General features: G+C 34.1%; 1 pseudogene; it reads right to left on the bottom strand.

The window, feature by feature from the left end:
• Nucleotides 1-8,438: 8,438 nt before the first annotated feature.
• The window catches only part of LOC110281704 (protein argonaute 4A-like), a 31,322-nt pseudogene continuing 18,524 nt past the window's right edge, over nt 8,439-21,236 (bottom strand).

Raw genomic sequence — 21,236 nt, forward strand, 5'->3', positions numbered from 1 at the left:
TTCTTTAGTTGTTGCACACCATCAGATTTAATCCTACCATCTCTCTCTGTAGATTTTTTTCTCTGATAATCTCTTGAGATTTTTCTTCTTTAGTTGTTGCACACCATTAGATTTAATCCTACCGTGTTGCTTTTGAGAGATCTCACCATTCATATTTTGTCCTAACTTAGACATTTGTATTTCATTTTTCACTGTTAATGAAATATAACTTTGCCTTTGGAAAAAAAGTATTATTAAAAATATAAAAGTAAAAACATATTAAAAAACTAAAAATTTTCATTTTTAGTAATATTAAAGATTTTTATTTTCATCCACCGTCAAAATAAAATAGTTTTACATGTACATTTATTTACGTAATATCATATGAACAAAAATAATTATCTTTTTATGTTGGTCACATGAATGATCATCCAAAAATAGATGTGATTAGATGACTATGTAGAATATTTTACACTGCTAATCAATATTAAATATATATATATAAGTTTACTATTCATTAACAAAAAATTATTCTACTTAATATTTAGTTGACAAACGAAACACAAAACGTAAACATCATAACAGTAGGAAGCGATTATTTAACATATATAATAAGTAATTATTTATTATATTGCAAGGACATATAGCATGTAATGTATTAATTAGGAGATTGATTTATGTATAATGCAATGTTCTAAAAATCGCACTGGTTGATCAAACCAATTTAAATAGGAATCGATGTCCAGTCTGGTTTGACTCTTGAGCCAAACCTTCTTAATTTCAAACGGACATCAAACCATAAAACCATATGAAATTTGATAAATGGGATTGAACTAGAAACTGGATGATTCTTGAATTATGGGAAAAGAAAAATTTCTTTCTAGTTATATAAAACTGTGAAAGATAACGATAAATCTGGAGATCAAAACGGAGGAAGGATGAATGTATAAGTAAACACTAATGATAATGAAGAGAGGAGCCAAAGTTGAAATAGCGACAGTGACGGCGAATGAAAGCTCGAGCAGAGGGAGAACCAGATCTGTGGACAACGACGACAACTACAAGTGTATGAGTATGATAGAGATGGAGCTGCGTGCCACTACAAGTTTTTTGTTTCCAAAAGGCAGTTTTCATTCATTGAGAATAAAATATTCTATCCAAAAGGCTAAAACACAGGGATAAAATGGACTATGCTACAAGGAAGATTAATATACTTGTAATAAAGAAAAGAAGATAAAGAAGTTCCAAATTAAACTTATCACTAACAAAGAGCATTCAATGGAGCTGGTTTGTGGTTCCTTCAATGGATTTGTAACACCCTAAAAATCAAATCCTTATGCTCGAGTCATAAGTCAATGATAATAAGGTGGTACGACTCTCAAGGGGGATTTTTAATACATAACTATAAGTATAATTGAAAGGAGTATTGACAATCGAAAAAATGCCGATTAAGAAATATTAATAAAAGTTGTGTTATGAGTACAGTCTTAACCGACGAATCTCCGCTGTCAATTTAGAAGGGATGTCACAATTCAGAATAAAATACTGGGAGTAGAATTCCCAGGTCGTTTTCTAACAAGTTGAAACAAGGTGCGAATTATTGATTAGGAATTTTTTTTTCGGAGAAATTTGTGAGGGTTGAAAATGGAAAATTAAATAACTAAAAATTAAAGCAGCAAATGATAACAAGATGTGTTGTGTATTTAAAATAAGAAAGCCTTGACTAGGAGAAGATTAATTGGAGTTTCTATCCTTGTTGGTTTTCAAGTAACATAGTAAAAATTGTTGCTTCCAATTAGTTATCCTCTTGCAGTTGTAGAAGAAGGTTAATTGGGTACACTAACTCTGACTCACAAGTCCTAGTCCCTTCCTAGGGAAGGACTAGAGTTAGTGAAAATAAAGTTTGGCAACAATTTCAAAGTTCAAATTAACACTTGAGTTTTTCAAATCAAGGGGTTCCAATTAATTAACTCCAAAGCCAAGTTGGGACTCCACTCTATTAACATGAATGTCATTTCCACAAACATGTAAAGGGAGTAGGTAGAAAACATGGTAAATTAAATTAAAGTAATAAAATTAAAAATGACTCTGGTAATTAATTGAAATAAATTTGGAATTAAACATAAGAATAAGTCATTGCATTAATAAACTCAGAATTCAATGAAATACAAATATGAATACCAATAACTAAATGAAAAAATAAAAGAGAAGAGTAATAGAGAAACAAACTAAAGTGATGACTACCAAAGGTGGTAGCAGCTCTCTCAAAAATCCAATCCAAAAGCGAAGTTAAGAAAAACTAAGAACCCTAGGAGAAGTAGTGTTTTCTCTAGAATTCAAAACTAAAAATTAAAACTAAGTGAGAATGAATGTGTGTCCAAGTCTCAGCTACACCCCTACTAATCTGGACTTTCGGGCCTGAATCTGGGTAAAAAAGGGCCCAGAAATTGCCCCCGGCGAATTCTGATATGCAGCACGTGATGGCCTGTCACGCGTACGCGTTGATGCACATTCTTCTAGTCACGCATACGCGTCGCTGCTCGCCCATGAAATCTTTATTTCCTTGTGTCCCTTCCTCTTTTGCATGTTTTTTTTTCATCCTCTAAGCCATTCCTGCCCTGTAATCTCTGAAAACACTTAACATACATATCACGGCATCAAATGGGAATAAGAGAGGATTAAAAATAGTGAATTTAAGGCCAAAGAAGCATGTTGTCAATCATAACATCAATTAGGGAAGAAAAATGTAAAACCATGCATTTCATATGAATAAGTGTATAAAAGATTGATAAAATCCACTCTATTTAGCACAAGATAAACCATAAAATAGTGGTTTATAAAATATTAATCGAGAAGCCTAAAAAGAGTAAAAATGAAATCACGAAGTCGTATCACTCACGTATCGAAAACTAAAAGATAAAGCGCGGAGTCGAAAGCGATATTCAGATAAAGGCATTAAGGAGAATAAGAGAAGGACATTGTATAGATACATAACATAAGTAAATAGCCACTAGTCGTGACCTGCGAAGTTTAGGTCGGCTAGGGTACAGTATAGCAGTAGTTGACAACAGTATCTCCTAATCTCTCCCAAAAGAAATATAAAAGCCTCTATAGGCAAGCTCAAAATGGTTCAAAATAAAGGTGGAGAGTTTCTAAGAAAAATATAAAGTAGAGAATATAAAGATCTTCGCCATCTCTCAGATGAACCACAATTCACTTCTAAGCACCTAGACCTGCATCTAAAAAACAAGAGATATATACGAAATGAGAACCTCCAACCCATGGGTTCCAAGTACGGTAAAAGTGCCAAATAAATACAATGCATTGTAATAAAAACTCACTAAGCATCCTAAACTTCCTTTCACCAAATATTCATCCTATGTTCTCGCTAATCTATAAAAAGGCAACTGTCGTAAGGGAATGCTAAATCTGATTCATATTCCTCATGCTTCCCAACTTTCTAACTCTCCAACAATTCACAATCAGAATTATAAATAAAACCATCCCTAGCTATCCTATCTCAGCAGTTCTATATCATTACCTCATGTCCTCACCTGGAGCAAGTGTTATCACTTCACTATGTCTACCTAGGGAGCTCAAATTATCTCATCCAATAATCATCATCATTATTCAATTTCATCATCAACTCATCTCATCAAGAACAGCTCTCCATGTCAACCGACACCGAGGGACCTCTCAGTTATACAAACACAAGAAATACAGGCAAGTAATACACAATAAGGTACAAGTAGAACAAGTAGCACATAATCAGGTAACAGAGCATATATGATATTGCAATCCAAAACAAATATGCAAACCCAAACAATTTAAACATATGCAAAAGATTTATGCCTGCCCTATGGCTGATGATATCATCTGTCGGTTATCAAGCCAACCCAACGTGTCTGGTAGCTAATCCGGGCACAGGCTTTCTATTGCACATTAATATCATTAGAGGGAATACGTGCCATGTCGCCATTAGAGGGTATCTGTGCCCTGTCGCCATTAGAGGGTATATGCGTCCTGTCGCCATTAGAGGGCATCGGTGCCCTGTCACCCTTACAACCAGAGAGAAAACACAAGCATACTCACATTCAACATTTTCCAACATTATTCATTTACCGCATTCCTTCATTAATCATATATGCATCTCCGGCATACTTGCCACATGTTAATGCTTCCTCAATCAATCATCATTGTTATCAAATCTCAAACATTAACCTAGAGCAAGCAGAACGAACCACAACCCTTGCTACTACCCAGGTATCACAAATACACATTCATTCATAATCACACTTCATTATTACCAATTCTCAAATAATGACCCGGAGCAAATGGGACGAACCATGACCTTTGCTACTACCCAAGTATCACAGACATACATTCATTCCAAACTCCATAATTAAACTCATTTATCATAATTCTCCTTCTCCATCTAGTACCTGGAGCAAGTGGACAACGCCACTGCCTACTACACGGGGTCACATGTCACATTCATTTTCAAAACATCGTCTCTGCACTTCCTCAATCACAATTCATTACTCCAAACCTTTCTTCATCAACAAGTTATCACATTTCCTAGCCTAATCTCATTGCTAGGCATACTATACAAATTTAGGACTTAAAGGATTAAAATGGAGGCTTAAAAGTCTGAAATTCAGCTTTAAAAACTCAAAAATCAACTTTTTTGCTGAAAACAGGGTCACGCGTGCGCGTTGCTTATGCACACGCGTGGAAGTCGAAAAGTAGAGTGACGTGTGAGCGTCGCCCGTGCCCATGCTTGGGAAGCAGAAAGGTAGCGCGACGTGTGAGCGTCAGTCACGCGTACGCGTGGGTTCGTTTTGTGCTCCTCGCACAAAACCAGCACAGTAAAAGCACAACTCTCTGGATTTTCTACTGGGCACTTGCATCAATATAGCGATGCATACGCGTCAGCCAGGCGCACGCGTGAGAGAGTAAAAATCGTGAGTGACGTGTGCACGTCGGCCATGCGTGCACGTCAAAGTTTAAATAGCTGCAGGATTTTATTTTCAAATCCCAAACTTCCGACGGGCATAACTTTTTTGTTTCAAATCATTTTCTACCAGTTCTTCGAACGGCATAAACACCTCGGATCCAATTTTATTTTTAAACAAGTTTGATATAAATCGGCAATTCGGAGACCAAGTTATGATCCATCAAAGTAGAAAAAATAAAAAATTTCATAAAAACCAACAAAACTAAATTTTCAACACAAACCAATTTTAAACCTTTTCAAAACCAACTAAAACTTACCAAAACCTACCTCAAGTCTCTTCAACTCATATTTTCAACATTCTTATTAAATTCACAATCCACCAATCCACCAATTTAACCAATCTCAATCAAATAACTCAATTTCAAACAAAATACCATATCATATATTTCATTCCACATCTCAAGTTCCAATAATACCAATTCCATCAACCCCCAATACATATAAATCCATATCATCATATACAACCAACATGCATTATCAGCAAAGACATCAATTTCTCCCTCAATACCAATAACCACATAATCCATACAATCCATTGTAACTAAATAACAACAATCACAACTCCATTCAATCTCATATGGCATCACACTATACACACATCACATACCTTCCTTACCTCTTTCTGATCTCCGGCCCAAATCCACAATTCAACTGCATATTCCACAAACTAATATCCATTACCCAATTCATCAAATTCTCAACAAACCAACATACAAATTCACATAATTCTCAATCCAATCATTAATTTACATTACATATCAACTATACATATTAGTACCAACCATTGACACAATCCAAACTTAATCCTAGGGGTATATAGCTTAGGGATTCTCATTACAATACGCGGTACTTAAATGAAACTTAAATCGTACCTCTTGTAGCCAAAATAATTGAGCTTCTTCTTCGAAGTCTCCACCCCCTTAGATCCAAGCCTCACCAAAGCTCCACAAGCAACACCAACCTCCCAATTGTGCACCAAAATCAACCAATACTCTAACATAACCAATTTCACACTTACAATTAACCTAGGATTCATGAAAATAATAAATCACAAGGTTTTGAGCACTTCTTACCTTAGCCCATATGAAATAGGGATAGAACTCACTTAGAATCCATGTTAGAGTATCCCTAAATAACCAAAATCATAAGATTTTAACACTAATTACCCGAAAACACATAATAGTAAGGAATTTTGAAAACTGGGTAGAGATGAATAGAATAATCATCACAATAACTAGATAGAATCGAAGAGGATGAGAAGAGCGATGCGTGGCTGCAAACGGCTCGTCAATTGGAGTTCCAGATCAAAAGTTATGGTGATTTAAAGTTTGATGGAGATAGGATTTTCTCTCTTCTTCCTCTCTTCTCCATTTCAGCGCCCCCTCTCTCATTCTCTAGGGTAAATGAGCTGAAATGCTCATAACTAGTGTTAATATATGTTGGGTCTTGGGCCCACTTGGGTCCGGTTCACTTGTTTTAGTCTGTTGGCCCAATTTTGGGCCAAAACCTTTAAGATTAGAGTTTTAAATCGTATTTTAAATATTTTTAGCTTCCCAAATTATAATTTATCATTTCTTAACCTTATTCACTTATAATTACTTTGTTCAGCTGCAGTAACGGATAGATCTCAGCCAGTATTGCCGGTTGAATTTTTAGTGCGCATTTTTATGCAGAAAACTATGTTTTTCGACTTAGAAAAATTCAATGAGTCCAAATATCATATTTAAATTATCAAATTCCGATTGCTAAATTTTCTAACCATATTCGCTCCTATTTAATTTATTATTTAATTAATTACAGTTTGACCGGGTTTTACATTCTACCCCTCTAACAGAAATTTTTGCCATCGAAAATTCCATCCACCACCACGAGTACGTGAGCGTAGTCTGCCTTTATATCCAATGCATAGTAGTCCCAAGGTCTTCTTACTCAGCGCGATTCCACTGCCCCGCTCTGATTCCTTTATCTCTGAGGATCTCGATCATTAGTTCAACGCCGACCAACAGCCTCGTTCCTTACTTTTATCATCTCATCAACTCACATCTTATTAAATCTCAAATCATGTCATCAATAATATCACCATCCTCATTAATCATAGTCATCATCCCACATCACTATAATCAACCAAAAATTATCACCATCCCTTAATCATACTCCATCCTTATCCTCTCTCTCTGTTAAGCCAATTACCACTAATCACAGCTCAACTCAAAGCATAACCTCTAGACTTACTTTCTTATTCCCAAACCCTCAGATTTATATATAAATTGCTGTTTTAAAGTCTTTGACTAATTGATCAAAACTCTCTTCATTGTTTAGAAGTCAAATGAGTTTGAAATAACAGGTTAACTAAATCATAAGAATATAATTTTCTTTAATAATCTATAAAATCCCCTATAAATTTTGGTTCACCGCCCTTCATGGTTTCCTTAGAACCAATCTCAGTACAACATCAGCATTTCAATTTAATATTTACCAAATTCATCTTTGAATCCAATTATTATACATTTCAATCTAAATTCAAGGTCGTCATGATCAAATCGTAATACTTGTCTCTCAATCACGATGATTGGTACTCACTTATCACCTAAATCTAATTACACACCAACAATCATTTTCGTATCCACTCCGGAATCAGTTAAAGTTCACAGCCACAATCAATTCAAGTACCTGAGAATCATTACTCACATTAACCCACTAGACCCTTCGAGTATTTCAAGTTTAAGACATTCTAGTCAACTTTACACCTCCTATATGTAACTATCCTGTGTTACTGCTTCCACTGCGTCACTTTGATTGCTTTTTTATTTAAGACCTACCTAATCATTTATGCTAGCCAAACCTTCTATTAAGATAACTCAGGATCGTCTAGAACAGATCATGATTTTTCATTCGACCATGTGTTATGAGTGAATACTAGCCTTCAGTATTGTCTAAAGTGGTAAAGAATTAAGTTATTAGTTTTTTTATTACCTCAGATATGAGGATCGGATCCGGCAGTACCCCGGTCCCTCCTGTGTAGACAATCTCTGACCAAATGTGCTAGCTTCCTGCAATTGTAACACAAACCCGAACCATAATGACACGGCCTATTTGGGTGATGACCTCCACATCTCTGATATCTCAAAACATCTGAAGCAGCCGCTGTCTATTTTTCCTTACCGTTTCCTTGGGAATCCTTATTTGTCACAAAGTTATTCCGTTCTTGGGGAAAATGTTGTGGGTATCCTCTTCTCTTAAACTCTTGACCCCTTGTTGCATATCCTTGGTTGTGATCCTTACGGTGGGACTCTCGATGGTCATTCTCCGCCTCAGCAGCCTTCCTCACACAATCTTCAGCGACACGGCTCTTGTTCACAAGTTCGGAAAAGACTCTAATCTCCATCGGTCCAACGGAGCTCAGAATGTCACTCCGAAGTCCTCCCTCGTACTTAATACACTTTCATTCTTTGAAGTCTCCCGGAGCTCCCTGACACATGCGAGGAAACCTGAATAGCTCCTCAAATTTATCTGTATACTCAGATACAGACATAACACCCTGCTTCAGCTGCAGTAACTCAAGTTCCTTGGCCGTCCTGGCAGAATTCAGAAAGTACTTTTTATAAAATTCTACCTAGAAGGCATCCCAGGTGATAGGATCATTCCCCTGCTCCAGTAGACGTCGGGCTCCCTGCCACCAATGCAATGCTTCCCCAGTGAGCAGATAGGTAGCAAATTCAACACACTGCTCTTCAGGTACCAACTACATTTGTAGTGCTCACTCCATAGCTTGAAACTAGGTATCGGCTTCAGCTGGATTGGTGGTTCCCTTAAACTTAAGTGGATTAACCTTTAAGAAGGTTGTCAGTGTCATCGGACCCTGAGCTCCACTTCCGCCATTGCTATTATTGTTTATCTGTTGTTCAAGAGCCTCCGCAGTGGTCTGCATAGCAGTAGCCATATTCTCCAACATCGCAATAAAGTTTATCGGGTTATTCGGGTTGGTTTCTGGTCCCTGAGTACCAGTACGACCTCTCTCATGGCCTCGACCACGTCCATGAGGCACCATCTGGTTCCTATACACACCAAACAGTCGATATCAAGTTAATCAGTCTCAATATCAGAAATCTAGTGCTTCAAAGTCCCAAATGCATACTCATGAACGCTTATGCTAGTTATATCAGTTAGATATCCTAGTGGCACATAAACACTCATACAGAGAATGCACAGAAGCATAGCCAGTCCGTCCCTCAGGCTCTACAGGAATGAACTGCTCCGATACCATAATGTAACACCCTAATAATCAAATCTTTGTGCTCGAGTCATAAGTCAATGATAATAAGGTGGTACAACTCTCAATGGGGATTTTTAACACATAACTATAAGTATAATTGAAAGGAGTATTAATCGAGAAGACTGAAAAGAGTATAAATGAAATCGCGAAGTCATATCACTCACGTATCGACAACTAAAAGATAAAGCAGGAGTCAAAAGCGATATTTAGATAAAGGCATTAAGGAGAATAAGAGAAGGACAGTATATAAATATATAACATAAGTAAATAGCCACTAGTCACGACCCGCGAAGTTTAGGTCGGCTAGGGTACAATATAGCAGTAGTTGACAACAGTATCTCCTAATCTCTCCCAAAAGAAATATAAAAGCCTCTATAGGCAAGTTCAAAAGGGTTCAATACATAATATAAACTTTTCAAAATAAAGGTGGAGAGTTTCTAAGCAAAATATAAAGTGGAGAATATAAAGATCTTTGCCATCTCTCAGATGAACCACAACTCACTTCTAAGCACCTGGACCTGTATCTGAAAAACTAGAGATATATACGGAATGAGAACCTCCGACCCATGGGTTCCCAGTACGGTAAAAGTGCCAAATAAATACAATGCATTGTAATAAAAACTCACTAAGCATCCTAAACTTCCTTTCACCAAATATTCATCCTATGTTCGCGCTAATCCATAAAAAGGCAACTGTCGTAAGAGAATGCTAAATCTGATTCATATTTCTCATGCTTCCTAACTTTCCAACTCTCCGTCACAGTCAGAATTTATAAACAAAACCATCCCCAACTATCCTGTCTCAGCAATTCTATACCATTACCTCATGTCCTCACCTAGAGCAAGTGAAACAACTTCATTGCGTCTACCCAGGGAGCTCAAATTATTTCATTCATTAATCATCATCATTATTCATATTCATCATCAACTCATCTCATCAAGAATAGCTCTCCGTGTCAACCGACACTGGCATGAGGGACCTCTCAATTGTACAAATACATGCAATACATGCAAGTAATACACAATAAGGTACAAGTAGAATAAGTAGCACATAATTAGGTAACAAAGCATATATGATATAGCAATCCAAAATAAATAGGCAAACCCAAACAATTCAAACATATGCAAATGATGTATGCCTGCCCTATAGCTGATGATATCATCTGTTGGTTATTAAGCTAACCCGACGTGTCCGATAGCTAATCTGGGCACAGTCTCTCTGTTGCGTATTAATATCATTAGAGGGAATATGTGTCCTGTCACCATTAGAGGGTATCTGCGCCCTGTCTCCATTAGAGGGTATATGCGCCCTGTCGCCATTAGAGGGTATCGGTGCCCTGTCACCCTTACAATCAGAGAGAAAACACAAGCATACTCACATTCAATATTTTTCAACATTATTCATTTACCACATTCGTTCATTAATCATATATGCATCTCCATCATACTCGCCACATGTTAAAGCTTCCTCAATCAATCATCATTGTTATCAAATATCAAATATTAACCTGGAGCAAGCGGAACGAACCACAACCCTTGCTACTATCCAGGTATCACAAATACACATTCATTCATAATCACACGTCACTATTACTAATTCTCAAACAATGACCCGGAGCAAGTGGGACGAACCACAACCCTTGCTACTTCCCAAGTATCACAGACATACATTCATTCTAAACTCCATAATAAACTCATTTATCATAATTCTCCTTTCCCATCTTATACCCGGAGCTAGTGGACAACACCACTGCCTACTACCCGGGGTCACATGTCACATTCATTTTCAAACCATCATCTTTGCACTTCTTCAATCACAATTCATTACTCCAAGCCTTTCTTCGTCAACAAGTTATCACATTTCCTAGCCTCTTCTCATTGCTAGGCATACTATACAAATTTTGGACTTAAAGGATGAAAATAGAGGCTTAGAAGTCTAAAATTCGGCTTTAAAAACTCAAAACTCAACTTTTGCTGAAAACAAGTCCACGCGTGCGCGTCGCCAATGCACATGTTTGGAAGGCGAAATAGTAGAGTGACATGTGAGCGTCGCCCATGCTCACGCATGGGAAGCAGAAAGGTAGCGCAACGCGTGTGCGTCAGTCATGCGTACGCGTGGGTTCATTTTGTGCTCCTCGCACAAAACCAGCACAGTACCAGCGCAACTCTTTGGATTTTCTTCTAGGCACTTGCATCAATACAGGGACGTGTACACGTCAGCCAGGCGTACGCATGAGAGAGTAAAAATCGTGAGTGATGTGTGTACGTCAGCTATGCGTGCGCGTCGGAGTACGTTTTACCAAAAATTTTACTAAGTTTAAAAAGCTGTAGGATTTCATTTTCAAACTCCAAACTTCCAACAGGCATAACTTCTTCGTTTCAAATCATTTTCTACCCGTTCTTTGAACGGCATAAACATCTCAAATCCAAATTTATTTCGAAATAAGTTTGATACAAATCAGAGATCCGGAGACCAAGTTATGCTCCGTCAAAGTAGGCCAAAATCACAAATTTCATAAAAACCAACAAAACTAAATTTTCAACACAATCCAATTTCTAACCTTTTCAAAACCAACCAAAACTTACCAAAACCAATCTCAAGCCTCCTCAACTCATATTTTCAATATTCTCATTAAATTCACAATCCACCAATCCACCAATCCACCAATTTAACCAATCTCAATCAAATAACTTAATTTCAAACAAAATACCATATCATATATTTCATTCCACATCTCAAGTTCCAACAATACCAATTCTATCAACCCCCAACACATATAAATCCATATCATCATATACAACCCACATGCATTATCAACAAAGACATCAATTTCTTCCTCAAGACCAATAACCACATAATCCATACAATCTATTGTAACCAAATAACAATAATCACAACTCCATTCAATCTCATATGGCATCACACAATACACACATCACTTACCTTCCTTACCTCTTTCCGGCCTCCGGCACAAGATTCACGGCCTCCAGCCCAAATTCACAATTCAAATGCATATTCCACAAACTAATATCCATTACCCAATTCATCAAATTCTCAACACACCAACATACAATTTCACACAATTTTCAACCCAATCATTAACTTACATTACATATCAACTATACATATTAGTATCAACCATGTACACAATCCAAACTTAATCCTAGGGGCATCTAGCCTAGGAATTCTCATCACACTACATGGTACTTAAATAAAACTTAAACCGTACCTCTTGTAGCCAAAATAATTAAGCTTCTTCTTGGAAGTATCCACCAACCCTTAGCTCTAAGCCTCACCAAAACTCCACAAGCAACACCAACCTCCCAATTGTGCACCAAAATTAACCAATACTCTAACATAACCAATTTCACACTTACAATAAACCTGGGATTCATGAAAATGATAAATCACAAGGGTTTGAGCACTTCTTACTTTAGTTCATATGAAATTGGGATAGAACCCATTCAGAATCCATGTTAGAGTATCCCTAAATAACCAAAATCACAAGATTTAAACACTAACTACCCGAAAATGCATAACAGTGGAGAATTTCAAAAACTAGGCATATATGAATGGAATAATCACCACAATAACTAGATAGAATCGAAGAGGATGAGAAGAGCGATGTGTGGCCGTAAACAGCTCGTCAATCGGAGTTCCGGATCAAAAGTTATGGTGATTTGAAGTTTGATGGAGATAGGATTTTCTCTCTTCTTCCTCTCTTCTCTATTTCAGCGCCCCCTCTCTCATTCTCTAGGGTAAATAAGCTGAAATGCTCATAACTAATATTTATATATGTTGAGTCTTGGGCCCACTCGGACTCAGTTCACTTATTTTAGTCTGTTGGCCCAATTTTGGGCCAAAACCTTTAATATTAGACTTTTAAATGGTATTTTAAATATTTTTAGTTTTCCAAATTATAATTTCTCATTTTTGAACCTTATTCACTTATAATTACTTTATTCAGCTGTAGTACCAGATAGATCTCAGCCGATATTGTCTGTCAAATTTTTAGTGTGCATTTTTACGCAGAAAACTATGTTTTCCAACTCAGAAAAATTCAATGAGTCCAAATATCATATTTAAATTTTCAAATTCCGATTGCTAAATTTTCTAACCATATTCGCTCCTATTTAATTTATAATTTAATTAATTACGGTTTGACCGAGTTTTACAAGATTTCCGAGTTGTTGCTATCACTTGTGAAGGAGATACCACCCGTTTTTTCAAAGGTAAAATTTCTAATTTCTGCTTTGCTTTGTTCTGATTTTAATCCTCTCCATCAAATTTAACCACCACATTTATAGCTCATTTTTCTGATTTGGTAGTGAAAAACCTGTGTTCAACCACGCTTTCGCCGTGTTAGGACAAGATGATGAGCGCTAAATACCGATTTTAGAAAATTCACAAGTTATAAAGTTCAAGATTCGTTGTAGCTCTAAATTGGAATTTAACATTCTTTAAAGTTTAGTTTAAAATGTCACACATTCAAAATAATAATCAAAAGTTTAGTCTCGAGTTGTTCTCTCTTGGAATCACAATCGAGTGCTCAATCATTGACTATGAAAAAAAAGGGGGTTTGATCGTAATTAGAAAATTTAAATAGCAAGAGATTAAAAGCATAATTAAAGATTAAATGGTAAGGAGATTAAACTAAAAGTAATCAAGGCAATTAACTAGAGAAGAAGAAAGTAAATTCAAATGCTAGCTAAAAGATCTTGGCAAGGATTGAGGGTTAAAGATCACCATCCTTGTCACTAACCACAACATGATAATTACATAGAACAAACCCAATTTGTCAACCTCTACAAATTGAGGAAAGTCAATTAGGTTTAATTGACCCTAATCTACAAGTTCTAACTAACTTACTAATCGAATTGGTAAAAAATTAACATTAGTAGAAATAAGATTAATTAATATATCTAAATTATCAGTCAACTTGCACATTAATGACTCAACTTCACCCAAATTCTCAATCCAAGCCAAGAATGTAAAATTCTACTCTAGAACTAATTCAAGCATTTTATCAAACACTTAGAAGGTATAAAAATAAAACATAATAAATGACAAGAATTAGTTAAATCTATAAATATACAATTTAAGAAAGAAATAAAACATCTCAAATAAATAAGAATAAAGTATGAAACATCAAATTCATTAATGTAAATTGAAAATTTAAGAAGGGTTCAAGGATTTGAAATAACAAAATAGAAAAACTAACAAGAAATTCTAAGATACTAGAGTAGCGAAACAAAAAATTATAAACTAAAAACTACAATTATACAAATTAACACTTAAAAATAAGAGAGAAATTCATAAGAAACCCTTAAATTCTTGAGGTAAGTTAGTGCTTTTCTCTCTAGAATTCAAAGTTCTAAATCTAAAAAAAAGAAAAAAATGAGTGTATGTGAATGTGTCTTCATCCCATTCATGCTCCCCTCTAAATACATCAGAAATGTGCTAAATTGGGCCAAAAATGGGTCTAAAATCGTGAGTCACGTGCCTTTATTATTGAGGCACAAAATGGGTATGATGCGTACGCATGTTTACACCTTTGCCAATTCTTCATATCTCCATGAAATCTCAACTTTTGCATGCTTTTCTTCCTTTTTTCGAAGTTATCTTTGTCTCTTAAACCTTAAACAACTTAAACAAACATATCAAGGTATCGAATGGAATAAAAAATAGAATTAGTTTGACAAATTTAAATGCCTAAAAAGCATGTTTCAATCAATTAAACACAATTAGAAGAATTCATAGAAACATGCTTTTTAAGGAATAAGTGCAAGTTAAGTTGATAAATTCCAGTAATTTCAATTCAAAAATCATTATAAAATATGAATTTATCACATGACCAAAGGCAATGGAAGATTGATTCATGTTCAAGCTCACATCTCAGACATTTGAAGATCACTATAGCAATTTTTTATCACAACCTCTCTTTCACCGGTAAGCTGTTGTGCATAGCCTTCCAAATGAAGTTTTTAACTTTTGGTTGACATTTTATTTTCCAGAGACTAGACCAGAAGCTCTTCCTGCATCTTTCTGGCATGTAATCTAGTGGGATGGAAAAAATTAAAGACAATTTTATACTTAGAGGCAACAGTGTAGGCACCAGATTTCTCCTTGCTCCACGTAAGCAAATCCTCATTTTGCTTAATTTTTGTATTGAGTATTACATGGATAATTTTGGATTGAATATCTCTGTTATTCTGTCTGAATTCCATTGTCGAATAGGTAGTAGTAATTCTACAACTCATACTAGTTGATAGGATAAATTTGGTAGGAAAAGATAATCTTAGTAGGGCTGAGTTGTTTGATCCATTTCTCATCCTTAATCTTCACCATAGTACCCCTTTTTGTTTTCTAGAAAATTCTTTTCTCCAGTACCTTCCTTCCCTCTAATATACTTCTCCATCCCCAAAAAAGGTTATGTACTGTCTCTTTTCTTAGAAAATTCGAGTACTTGAAATATCTGCTGTTGTACACTTTATGAACTAAGAAATGAGTTCTTGTTAACAACCTCCAACTTTGCTTTGCTAACATTGTAAGGTTGAACGCTTTTAGATTTTTGAATTTTACCCTCCTCCCTTTGTTGGTCTACACCTCCAGTTAATCCATTGCATTTTTTGCTATGAACTTCTTTGACTCTCCCAGAACTACGTCATTGCCCATTGAATCTCTTCCAATAGTGAGTTAAGTAGTTTAAAATAACTAAGTTTATAAACCCAAATAGTTGTCCCTATCACTTTAATCAAAACTTTCTGTTCACTGACTGACAACAGTGCACACTTTCAATGATATAATTTTTTTAGTATTTTATCTTTCATATAATTAAAAGTGACCTTCTTAAATCTGTGAATAAGAGTAGTCGATAAACCACTACAAGGTTTTTGTTGATTTGTGACAGTTTTTTCTCCTATTTGTGGAGGTTTATAACCCCTACCAAATGGTTTATGGGGGGATTTAAAACTCCCAAAATTTGAGGCACCACGAGATCTTTTGTGGGAGTTTTTAAAAATCTCCACAATCTATTCAGTGGGGTGTTTTTTGTGTGCTTAGTGGGGGATTTTATATTGGACTTTTGTGACGGTTTTAAATAATTTTTGTGGCAGTTAAATACCCCCACAAATTAATTTTTAATTTAACAAAAATTAACTATTTTGTGAGATTTTCAAACCTCCATAAATCCTGTAATTATTTATTTATTTTAATTTCAAATCATTCGTTAATTTCATCTCATTTATATATTCTCAAATTAAAAATTTATTTTTTAATAACAAAATTTAAAAACTAAATCTTTAATAACACAATTTCTCAATATAAGACGTAACTCTATATATATCAAAATTTTTAATGTCAATAGTTCTAAACGTAATTACATATGGTATTGTTCTACACAACTATTATTATTTTTCTTTAAATAGTAAAATAAAACAACAAATTCAATATTTCAATATAATCTAATTACATAAAAGTCTCAAAATGAAAATATGAATGCAATCCCAGAAGAACTTTAGGGGGCATTTTATATTCATGAACTAAAGCAAAGAATGCATCTGGTGAACCATGAAACTCATTCCTACACAATTATGCAAGCATTTTCAACGTTTGCAACCTTAACTTCATATAACTATGAAAACAAAATCAAACTCCTACTGAATCAATTTAGTTATATACAGCTTTTGCTAGTTTAATACACTATTACACTCGGTAAGAAAAATAGAATCAAATTTTATTTTGTAAATCATCATTAGGACTAATCCAATGCATGAATCCTCAATTAACTAATCCAATACCTGAAAATTATAATTTGTTAAGGCTTCCTTTGTTTTGAAGTTTCATAGAAGTCCAAAATTAGCTCCCTAAAAAAAACACCACAATTATAACATACATGAATGAGGATTTCAAATCTTTTCAATTGCAAACTAATGCCATTATTAGATAACACTCACCTAATGATACCTTCATCTTTGTTACCATCATTGGAAGGAATAGGCTTAAATAAAGACTGAATCATCTTAACTCATGGTGATTGAGTGCGAACTGCGGCTCCATAGCAGGATATTAAAGGCCATTTCCTTGAACTCGCAACTTGAATATTCACACAAGTGAAAATGCAAACTTCAATATGGTGATTTTATTCTATTAATTAAGATTGAATGTGAATTTTGTTGCAAAAATAATATCACACTGCAGAAATAGATGGCACATCCGATCGGCCTGGTGATCCATGAGATACATCCATACCAAGAATTAAGATAGCTTCATTATGAAGTAAAGGTATAGAAGGAGCACACTTCATTGACAGAAAGGAATTCATTCCACCAAGTTGGCATCACAACAGTAAAATGAAGAACCGAACACGGTAGCTATTTCAATTTCAACTTAAAAAAATGAATGTAGACTAATATACCTTTGCATTAATTTTCAGGAGAACATTAGTAATATGCTGATCATTAATATTTGTTGGTGCAATACACTATGTTGCAACTCCTTCATCAGCAAGACTTCTCCTTTTCCAAGATCCCACACAACAGTTGCATTAATTGAGGAATTGTACGGTGAGTACCAAAAAAACTAAAATATTATGTTGCTTGGGTAGTATCAAAGAAATATGCATACACACAAATGAGACTTCTTGATTCTACCATAAATATCAGAATTCTTTTTCTCTGGAAGAATGCACAACAGAAGTTGCAGGGGGCCAGACAATTACTTGGACTTTACAAGTTGAACATCCTCTCGACCTTAAGAGGTGCTGGATCGCGTCTTGAATGGCCATCCTTTTCGAATACTTGTTATGGAGGAATTATGTGATACAAAAGAAACCAAAAGTGTTAAATGAATGATGTATCACAACATCAACAAACTAAAATTAGCCATAAAACTCTTACAATCCCCTTTATTTCAGCACACTTCTTGATGGTATTACACAGAAAACATGTGTCATAGCAAGCTGAGAAGTTTACAACGGCCCAGCGCTTGATCTTCATAGCTTTAACTACACTACAACATTTTCAGGTTGAGGCAATATTTAAAAAGTGTTGCCTAAAGGCTGACAAAAAGTTGTTTTTGATCTATGGCAACACTTTTGGACCTAAGGCAACGTTTTTGGGCAGCGTTGCATATGCTGTCGTTGTCTTAGATCAAGGAAACACTTTTTGTTTCAAAAGCAGCGCTTTTGAGAACAACACTTGGTAAGTGTTGCCTTTGGTTAAAAAACAACAACACTTCAAAGGTGTGTTTGGGATAACACTTTTGCAATGTTATCTTTTCTCATATTTTGATCACTACTAAAAATGTTGCCTATTTGCAATAAAATTCAACCCTTTTATGTGTTGCTTATAAGTTTGAATTTGCAATACTTTAAAGTGTTGCCTATTAGTTTTGAATATGCAACCTATACAAGCGTTGCCTTTTCTTTTAGATATGCAACCTATACAAGTGTTGCTTTTTCTTTTGTATATGCAACCATACAAGGGTTGTCTAATATTCAAAATATGCAACTTTGCTTTTTTTATAAAAATAAAAATTACTTTCGTAATAAAAATACAAAAAAATAAATTTTATAATAAAATTATTTGTTCATACATGTGTAATTATTTTAATTAATAAATGAATTTGTGCACAATAGAAAAAAATTATAAAAGAGACAAAATAACTAATAATAAAATTCTAATTAAAATAGATATTAAAAAATTCAATTAATATTTCAAATACATGTTCATCAATAATTCTCAACAAAATAATAAAATTCTTGTCTAACAATAATTGTCATAACAAAATAGTGATTAATATTTATCAAAAAGATGTCATAGATTGATCAAATACAAGCTGAAACTAATTAATATTTTGCGATTTCGGATTGATCGCTAAACTTCAATGGCAAGGTGATTTCCATCAATATAAGAGACATTAGTGGAAGAATGGTAACAGAGGTATCTGCAGGTGGCTTTTGTTAATACAACATAGTAACATCAGGAAGGATTAAAGCAGAAAAAGGAACAAGCTGAAACTAACCACACCAATGCTTCAAATTGCTGTTGTTGTTATTATGCAATGTGGCACCTGTATGATGCAGTCCACAATTTAAAACCTTGAATCAAATCACAATCCAGTAAATGCAGGTTTTGGCATAGAAGAGGTAAAAGATAAAAAAGACCAGTATAATTAACTAACAACAATAGAGGATACAAACATTTATTCCACCAAATTGTTCATAGTGATATTACTATTAAACTAAAAATGATTATCGTCTTAAACATCAGCTAAAAATGATTTTCATTTATCAAAATGGAATCCGAAACTTGCTATATATGCACGGTTGCTTAATATAAAATATATAAAAAAGTGCAAAAGAATAACATAAACATATATCAATTAGTATAATAAAAGAGTAAAGATATACAACATATTTTAAGTGTCGATTAAGCTCTTTATTTATAATATTTGAAAGATAAATTTGAAAAATTCGAATACATATAGAATTTTTCTTAGTTTGAATATAATTTATAATCCACATTGAACCATAATAATGTTAAAATGGAGTCTCTTCATTCTTATTAAAATATAAGAATGAGACTAAAATTAAAAAAAATTTTTTATTATTCTAAAATAAATATTAATAATTACTTTTGAAAAGATATATTTTAAAATAAAAATGTTTTTATATTTTAAGTTTTTAATTAAAAAATCAGTATTTTGTTACATAAAGGAAAGGAAAGATGAAAGTACACCATATATACCTCTTAGAACTAGAAGCTCAGCAAAAAATGAGTAAAGGTTCCTTGATTGAAGTTGATCTAAGAGATTTCAAATGAGTTGTAAAATATAATTAAAATTTAAATAATGAAAAATAAGTATATTCACTTTTTTACCACGCTAAAATAAGTATATGACTGTATATAAAAATTTATTGACTTCTTTGTGGACTAATTCTTAATGAATATTGAATTATTGATGCATCAAGAACAGCAAGTGGCATATATGTATATATTTATTTGTTTGATTCATCTTGTGCTTCTAGAATCTAGAATGAAAAAAATTGGACAACACCTAGGAAATATTTGAAAAAGCTATAATAGAAAGTGACTCACTGACGTGAAAAATTTCTCAACTATCCATATAGTACATATTTCCTTAATAGAATCAGTATCATTATCAAGATTGGAAAAAAATCAAACTTACTTCATGGCCTTTGATGTTCACTACTAACCTGTGAGGCAAGTAAAGTTGATACTGATTGACAGGATAAACATAGGGATATTCTTCAAAGTTTTCATACCAAATTTGAACTCCTGATTTTTTTAGACAGTATCTGTGTCTAAAAGGAAAATTGTTAACACAAATCTTTCTACCTGATAAAATAAAATATGCATATAGAATAAATTGTGAAACTCCCACTAGCCATTCATGAATGTCAATTCAGAGATTAGGTGCATTTTATTTGAATTCTAATCAGAAGATAACTCATGACTGTATATAACCTTTGTGTTTGTGGATTAATCTGCACTCACAATTGAAAATACTTTGTGAGCACAATCTAGTTCACAGGTCAAAACAAGGGCGTATAATTCCCTTGCATGACAACTTACAAACTTCAGAATCTAATTTAAAGATTTCAACCATAAGAAAATAAAGAGATATTTTTTGGCACGGTGAGATGTGAAGTTTATTGAACTTACTATTGATGAAGTTATTGTTCTCCATGTTGCAACAAATCAGTTCCATGAGACTGAGCAGCTAAGAGGTCTTCCTTCATTTAACTTGGAACTGCAAATAAAAATGGGTTGTATTTTTAAATCTTTATAAAGATATAATAAATGATAAATATATGTTTTTGACCCACTTTTGACAGAGTGATGAGCGGATGATTTGTATATTTTTGGCATTGTTTTTAGTATGTTTTTGGTATGATCTAGTTAGTTTTTAGTATATTTTTATTAGTTTTTAGTTAAAATTCAC

This window comes from Arachis duranensis, chromosome 5 (assembly GCF_000817695.3).
Source record: "Arachis duranensis cultivar V14167 chromosome 5, aradu.V14167.gnm2.J7QH, whole genome shotgun sequence".
NCBI lineage: Eukaryota > Viridiplantae > Streptophyta > Magnoliopsida > Fabales > Fabaceae > Arachis > Arachis duranensis.